The sequence below is a fragment of the Drosophila melanogaster genome, chromosome 2L, assembly GCF_000001215.4.
Source record: "Drosophila melanogaster chromosome 2L".
NCBI classification, from domain to species: Eukaryota; Metazoa; Arthropoda; class Insecta; order Diptera; family Drosophilidae; genus Drosophila; species Drosophila melanogaster.
Genome location: NT_033779.5, coordinates 18398563 through 18405532, shown reverse-complemented (window position 1 = coordinate 18405532; position 6970 = coordinate 18398563). Strand labels below are relative to the sequence as shown.

The 6970-nt window shown below is 39.5% G+C and overlaps 2 long non-coding RNA genes across 2 annotated transcripts; both read right to left on the bottom strand.

The window, feature by feature from the left end:
• Nucleotides 1-932: 932 nt before the first annotated feature.
• Nucleotides 933-1585, bottom strand: lncRNA:CR44487 (long non-coding RNA:CR44487). Its single transcript, NR_124365.1, has 2 exons — nt 1467-1585; nt 933-1318 (listed from the first exon to the last, which is right to left on the bottom strand). It is a non-coding gene; the product is annotated as a long non-coding RNA:CR44487 (long non-coding RNA).
• A 2715-nt stretch (nt 1586-4300) lies between these two features.
• lncRNA:CR44486 (long non-coding RNA:CR44486) lies at nt 4301-5071 on the bottom strand. Its single transcript, NR_124364.1, has 2 exons — nt 4839-5071; nt 4301-4783 (listed from the first exon to the last, which is right to left on the bottom strand). It is a non-coding gene; the product is annotated as a long non-coding RNA:CR44486 (long non-coding RNA).
• Nucleotides 5072-6970: the final 1899 nt, after the last annotated feature.

Sequence of the window (6970 nt, the reverse complement as noted above, 5' to 3'; positions counted from 1 at the left end):
CCGTTTCGCAGTTGCCACGCCCACATTGTAAATTTGCTTAAATGAAAGTGCGAGCGCGAATTTAATTAGAATCTGCTGCTTGGGTTTTGGCCAGGCTATCTTCTGGATCTGTTTCACTTGCCGTGGTCCGTTGAGACCTCATTTTCCGCTCTTTTTTTCAATTACTTGAATTTTCCACTTTGATCGGCAACGCGTGATGCTAATTGATGTTGTTGTTGCCGCCGCTGCAAGTGAAGTTAATGTGAACTTAACCAAATTAGTTGAATCAACTAAATGGAGGAAGCGGTTTACGCTTAGTGCTTTTGCTTTTCGTTTTTAACAAGCCGCTGCAATTTGAAATTTCCAAGGAAATGACGCGATTTATAAATGCTAGTGACGCGACAACTTGGCAACAAAACGAATTGTTTAAATAGCAATATAGATAATTTAATACGCAAATTAACGATTATTTGGTAAAATGCAATTTATATAGATTTGCATGCTATTTATTCAAACGATGTTTTCCAAAAGTGATTTACTCATTCTATCCTTAAATGTTTCCCATTCAACCATCTGAAAATCACTCAACTTGATTGATTTAAGGGTTAAATGTAATCGTTTCCTGTTTTTGATAAACTTTTTGCGATATTCTATGATTTGCTTTTTCTGAGGCCAATGTAAAAATATTTCACCAACCGCGGAAAACAGAGCATTTCATTTTTTCAATTTTTTTTCTCCTCCTGGTCGACAATTGAATAATATATGCTATAATAATAAAAACTAACACCAGCAGAATGCTGAGCGACAACCGAAGGCGGAAAACAGCAAAGGACGAATAACATGAAGCATAAATAAAATTGGAAACGCTGGCAAAAAAAAAAAACAAGGAAAGAATGCGGGAAAAATATATTTACAATGTTTATTGTTGTGCTTCGTGGAGCGCAAATACATTTCGCATGCAAATATCAAATGTGATTGCGTATGCAGCTCCGTAAATGCAAGTGTATGTCACATGCATTAAAAATAGTAGTGAAAGTGGTAGTGCAACATGATTTACGTGGTCAGTTTCTGGGGGGGGGGGGGGGGTGGGCTTAAAATACACTTTCTGGCCGAGATCGAAATGCGGAGTTATGAACGCCCCAGAGGGGATGGTACGTCCCTCTCCCATTTTCTTTGACATTTTTGCATGTGGCTGGTTTGGCTTGTGGCTAATTGCTGCCATTCAGCCTTCCCGGTTCGACAAATATCCTTGCCAGGACTCTCGGCCTGCCTTTGCCCGTTCTGCCGCTCCAATCCACTCCGGGTTAATTTAGTGCACGTGTTGAACTCATCCTATGCACTGCGGAAAATAGTTTTTGGGAAATATTAAAAAAATACAACTTAAACTTGAGAAACATTGAACTTAAGAATAATATGTCAAAGTATTTCGAACTAATTTCTATTGAGCTTATGCAGTTTTACCTATTTACATTTGATATTATTTCTGCTATTTTATCTGGGAAGTGGAACGCATAACCAGAACTAGAACGTTATCCTTTGCCGCCTTTTTCAAACCAGTTTCCCCGCGCCCGCTCCCAGTCACAAGTTGTTAAAAACTAATCAATCTTTCAAACTTGACTAAAGGTTTTGCCTTCGCTTTGACGCGCCACGCCCACTAGCTCTAACGCCCGCCCCTTCCGCCCATCGACTATGTATGCGTATCTGCCGAACTTATATGCGAGTGTGTATGTGTGAGTTGGTGTTTGAGTAGTTTCAGTTTTTCACTCCAGTCGAGTTTTTTTTCTGGGTCCTATTTCAGAGTGTTTTTTTGTGTGTTTTCGTCGTGGAAAATCTAGTAGTAGTTCGGTCTTAAATCAAATTCAGTTCGAGAGATGGGGGTGCAGAAAAAGAAGAGGGCGGTGTGTTGGTTGAGCTTTATGGAATGTTGCCATTGACACTTCAACGATGCCACCACACTTGAAAAGCCCCACATCCGAGTACCTCCTTCGATTAGCCATCGCATCGATTGCCAGAACCAATTTGTGGTTGAGTTCTCCCAAGGTTGCCACACGATTGTTGTTGGGTATCCCTTTCGTTTCGTGGGTTGATTGATGTGGTGTGCGTGTGTGATGAACAGGTGCAAAATCACCTGTCGCTGCCAAGTGGCTCCAAATAGTCGGGTCTCAAGTCTAATTGTCGTATAAATACTTCTTGAATGCATTCATAAATGCTGTTGTGTGATTATCGATAATCACTTTGTTTTAATTCTAAACAGTATGTACATAACATTTGGTATAAATTTCAATTTTTATTACTTAACACAAACGAGCTTGTTCCCGTATTTAGTTTTAATGCACACAATATTCGCTCCCTAACAATTTAGCAAAAAGCACATACCTCCCGATGTGAAAATGCCGAACTGCACTTCGAATCCAGCTGCGTTGCATTTCGAAGCATATAAAATATTATTTTTGTCATAAACATGAAATTTTACGAATGTCAGATGCACTTGAAAACAATGGATTAGGCAAAAAGAAAGGGAAGGATACGCCGAGCTTTACAACCTTAATCCTTGAGCAAGCATATTAAATATTTCCCTATAAATACGTAAGTGCCTTAAGTTGATCCTTCGGCTTGGATCGAGCGCATTTTTTTTTGGTGAGTTTCACATTGCAATTGGCAACTGCTTTGGCATTGGTATGGTATCCAAATTGTTCAGTGAGCTGCTAAACATGCCAAACAACGCTGAGAGTTGCAAATTGAATAGATATGATGCTGAAGGAAGCTAAGTTTGTACAGACGTTTGAACGTGCAGCTGCAAAAATTTAATACCATAAAAGTTTATAACGGAATTTTGAAAGCAACATTAGATACTTACGAAATAAAAAAAGAATTTTAATTAAATTAAATGCATTAACAGATATCTTCAGTGCACTATGTGCTCGTAGTTAACTCCACTATTATTCTGAACTTGATTGTAGTATGTAGTTCATACTTATTCGATGCTTATGTGCAGATAAAGAAATCTGGCAACAACAGTGCGAAATTGTTGCCAAAGCCGCGATTGTCAGATTTTTTGGGACTCAGCTCCTGTCTGTTTCTCGGTTTGCAACCAGAGCGCTGTGCATATCCTTGAAATAACAAGTTTAAAGGCATGCGCCATTCTCAATGCCAGGATAACTGGATTCCCTCTTTGGCGCCATGAATTGGTTGATCGAACTGGTGGAGGGGGGGGGGGGAAAGCGGGGTGTGATGGCGGCCACTGATTGAGGGATTGAGCATAAAAATCGAAAACAGCGTCGGCAATTTTCACGTTTTTCACGCATGCCACTTTTGCTTTCCCCCCTTAAATACCCTTATAAGTGGCACGAACACTTTGCTGAAAATTTATCTAACATTCCAGATTTGCGCACTTTAATGCTCGACTAAAGTAGGTCTTTTGAAGAAAACGTATTAAAGCTACATAAGTAGTACACAAGTTTTTTAATGAAAAGTATATTATATTTTTATTGCTTTCGAATGGAAAATTTTAAAAATTTTAAATAGGTAAATAAATACCAATACCAAATATTTTGAAAGCTGCTTTAAGGCAGTTTATGTTATGGTTCAATTGAGTGTTTTAAAATGATTCCAATATTATTAAAACTATCTTTCGCGAACGAGTAAAAATAGAAAAGTTTTTTATTTGCCTTGGTGCAATTAAAGTTCGCAACCAATTGAAATGACCAGAGCAAATACAATTCGTAGTTTGGCTGTCTCCATCCGGAAAATGTTAGTACTTGTTTTCCTTTATTTTGCTTCATCGCTTTTCGCCGGGGTGATTGGGGCGGTGGGAAATCGGAGGGAAAACAAAAATTACATTTCGTTACCGCTCGCTCCTCAATGGTTTTTTGGGCTTGGGCGGTGTGGATTGCGATGTGCGGTATTCGAATATTGACAGACAATATTTTTGTGCGACTTCGGAAAAGCGTAGCATATTTTTTTTTGGGACTCGCGCTATCTGCGCGAGTGAGGATGATGCACGTTGTAAAACTACAGTCAACGTTGGAGCAGCATGAAATCAATTTGATGCACGCTGCTTGGTTAAGCGTTTTCAATGCAATTTTTATTGGCAACTGTTTCGCCGGTTGGCTCTTCATCTCTTCCTCTGTTGCCTGCATTTTATACCCAAACCCCCTCCTTTGGGCCACCATTTTCCGACCCTGGCACCCATGGCATACCCTCAGATGTTCTCGGCAAATGAAATAAAATCAAAGTATCGCTGCAATTGCGTCAATTGTGCGAGTGTGTGGCCCTGCACCGGGACTAAAAGTACATATATTCTCCTAATTCGAATATTCTTATTATTTTTGCCTAATTACAAAAATACCCATAAAAGGTGAAAACTATTTTAGAGCTAATTAAGATTTCCAAATAGGATTAGTGAGTTACAAGTAGTGATGGAGCACTTTGGATCACACATTTTCTCTGTGTGGCCTGAGCTGGTTGTCAGCCTCATTTCGTCTTGCTGGGAATGTCCTGTCCCCCGGTACTGCAATCCTTACCCTTTCTCGCCCCAATCCCGTGCCCCCAACTATAGCCGACTTGCAGCGACTTAATTTCAAAAGCTGTTACGGCAATCAACGCAGCTGCCTGGAGTAATAGGAGAATGAAGGGCGGGTGTTGCCGGGGGCACGACTGGCAGTAAGAGCCAGATAGATGGGCTTTCAATAAGCGTAAAGCTTTAAGTTGCCAGCGCCTGTGTCCTTTATTGATCGCATTCGGTTTAATTGGAACATTTTATTAGTCCTTTTACAGTCCATCGATTGCCGGAAAGCTGAGTGAACTGGGTGAGTTAGGCAAACTAGTAAGTAAGGCATTTATTTTTAATAAAATTATACTCTGCTTTTAAAAACTCCATTCAGGTAAGCGTTTTTCAATCTCCTTGCTAAAATAAAATTGCCACATTTCAAGGGATTTTCTGGTGCACAGCTAAGGTTGAATGACATCCATCACCGGAAAAGCTAAGACAGGCCACCTTCGACCTCCAGTCTCTATATGTCTCCCTCCCATTCGTTTCCACTTTGTCAGTTGACAATTTTCAAATGAAGCAATTGCTCTTTTGAGTGAAAAATATATCATGGCACTATATAACGCCCAGAAGTGTTCGGAACCACACTGCATTCAGCCAACCTCAACCGCAACAAAGATTACCTACCCACCCTCCGCTAGCGACCACCCACCCGAGCTCCCCCGCCCACCAGGAACCCGAAGTCTGGTTAAGGTCAAATGACAGTTGTAGTTGGTTGAGGTTGTTGGCTGCTGGCTGCTGGCTGCTACTGCCGTTCGCTATTCGCCAGGTGTAAATTATAACGCGCATTGTGAAGCTGCCAGTAACAGATCCAATTCTCCGCCAATCTACACTGGAAAACGAAAAGTAAACCGGAGATAAAAAAATTTTCTTATATTTTGGTTGTAGAGAGTCCTATGTGGTTTTATAAAAACTGAATTAAAACGGAAAAACTGAGGCCCAGAAGAAGGGCCAAGTATTTCTAATTAAAAAAATTTGGCATCTGCGTTTCTTTCAGTGTAAGACTCCCCTCAATACTCGCCTGTCACGCCCCATCGCATTGGATCCGCCCCTGTTGTTTGGCCAGGTAAAAAGCCATCCAAACGTCACAAAAAATGACACTTAGCGCGCCATGATGCTGATTTATGGCTTAGGCAATGAGAATTTATTGACTTGGCAGCGGGTCACCGTCGACATCCGCCCTTTTCCCCTTGAATTTTCCACCTGACCTCACCTTACCACCTTCTCATATAAAGGATATGCGTTATAATGCAGACAAATCCTTAAATCATCTGGAGCTTTAAGGACTTAAGCTGCGCCGAAAATTGATTTGAATGCCAGGGAAAAACAGTTGCGTACCCAAAAAAATGGAAATGGAATAAAAGAACCAATTGCCCAACGAAAACTTTCGTTGAAAACTTTCGAAAGTCGCTGCACAAAATGGCAAATTTTGCTATTTATATTTATTCGAAGAGGCGAAAGAAAAGGAAACTGAAATGGAAATGATTTGCAAGAACCTTTTACCGGCCTGCCTGTCTGCCCTTTTTACCCAGATACTTTCCATCTCCCTTTTCTTTGGCGGCACTTTCTCCCCTCGAAACGTGACAAAATTAAACCAATAAAATGGATGAAGCGCGGAACCTGAGCGACAGCATATGAATCAGAATCGCCCAGTTGAATAGTGAAGAAAGGAGGGATTCTGAAAATATTCCTATCTCTTGGTAGAGAACATTAACATACTCTTTCCAATACAATTCAACATGTGCCCAGGATTCAAGTTAATGTTAGTCGAAACCAAAGTCTGAATATGTCACGTTTGAGCACTAGCAATATTCTTCTAGCGACAAAAATCGACAAAGCCTTCGATTAAATCCCATTTCCCGCAAGGCACCTACCGAAAAAAATGTAGCTACCAAAAGAAAAATGTTGCTTATCACAATTTAAGTGGTTTAAACAAAACAATATTCTGTATTTTGTTTTATAATAAAAAAAATATCGATTGCTTAATTACAATAAAATTTAATTTTAACACTTTCACGGTACATTAATAAATTATTACCACGCCTGCGACTGCCATTTTATGTGAAATTTCAAATATTAAGCTTTAAATTATCCCACATTATTGAAATAAACTATCAGCACACAAAGCAATCAAGAAAATAACAATTATAACATGGATTAACTTCCTATTGATTATCTTCATGTTGATTTTATGTTAAATATCCAAACCTTAAATGCGGAGGAATTTACAATGTTCCCAAAGTTACTGAACGTTGCTAATAAAATTAAGGTTTATTAGAATTGGCTACGTCTTGACAATGAAAATGGATTTGATTCTGTGGTTGCTTTAATACCATGGTAGGAAAAGAGATCACCCAGGTAAAACTAAACTCAATAGTTTACAGGTTTTAAAAAATTGTTAAACGTCAGTTTACACTATCAGCTTTATTACTTTCACATAAA